Below are 880 nucleotides of genomic sequence, written 5' to 3'. Positions count from 1 at the left end.
ACTGGGGGCGTGCACTATTTGTATCAATAATAGAATGTTTCATTGGGTTCCTTGTTACTACCCTTGTAAGATTAAATGTTTATTAATTCCAACTCTATTATGTGTTTTGCTAAATATATATAACATACTGTATATATAGTTAAGGGTGTAACCATATTCCAACCATATTTATATTGTTCTCCCACTGTTTTTGTTGTTAAATGCCATCAACTTGGATCCAACTCATAGTGGCCTTTTGTAAAACTGAGCAAGCAAAACACTGCTCAATTATAGTCAATTATGATGAGCCTTGCTAAGTTTGAATCTTTTTTGCAGCCACTGAATTAATCCATCTTGTCGAGGATTTTCTTCCTTCATGCGACCCATGAAGCATGATCACCTTCTCCAGGATACTGTATTTAATTTCTCACAACTTACACTTTATCTGGATTCATACTTCAGACATTCAACATGCCAATTATTTTTTTTCATTTTTTTTCTTCATTTTTCTTTTTCTCAATGTCTGTAACAAACTTTATCTCTGAGCCTCAGCAGAGAACAGGGCCCATGCGTTACAGTGTCTCTGTGGCAGCCTTCTGGGCCAGTGCTAGCCATAGGTGGGCCGGCACTGAATTTGACACAGGTGCAAAACATGCCAATTATTAATGGATGCTTGTAACTGTTTCTTCTCAGGTTTGGGTCATGCTAAAAAATAAAGCCACCAAGAGCTTTACACCCTCCATGACACTGAGGCCAACTGTAAATTAAGGAGGCAACACTTCTCAAGTTGTATTTTGAATACCTTAGATTTTTCAATGACAAAATTTTGTCAATTGTGGAACATGACAATCTTATTCCTATTTGATCTTATTTGTCCAACATTAGGTTTCCCCGATATTTG

General features: G+C 36.6%; 1 non-coding gene across 1 annotated transcript; it reads right to left on the bottom strand.

Moving 5' to 3' along the window:
• Positions 1-496: 496 nt before the first annotated feature.
• LOC142442135 (small nucleolar RNA SNORA5) lies at positions 497-627 on the bottom strand. Its single transcript, XR_012783377.1, has one exon. It is a non-coding gene; the product is annotated as a small nucleolar RNA SNORA5 (small nucleolar RNA).
• Positions 628-880: the final 253 nt, after the last annotated feature.

This window comes from Tenrec ecaudatus, chromosome 2 (assembly GCF_050624435.1).
Source record: "Tenrec ecaudatus isolate mTenEca1 chromosome 2, mTenEca1.hap1, whole genome shotgun sequence".
NCBI classification, from domain to species: domain Eukaryota; kingdom Metazoa; phylum Chordata; class Mammalia; order Afrosoricida; family Tenrecidae; genus Tenrec; species Tenrec ecaudatus.
This window is presented reverse-complemented; position numbering and strand designations above follow the sequence as displayed.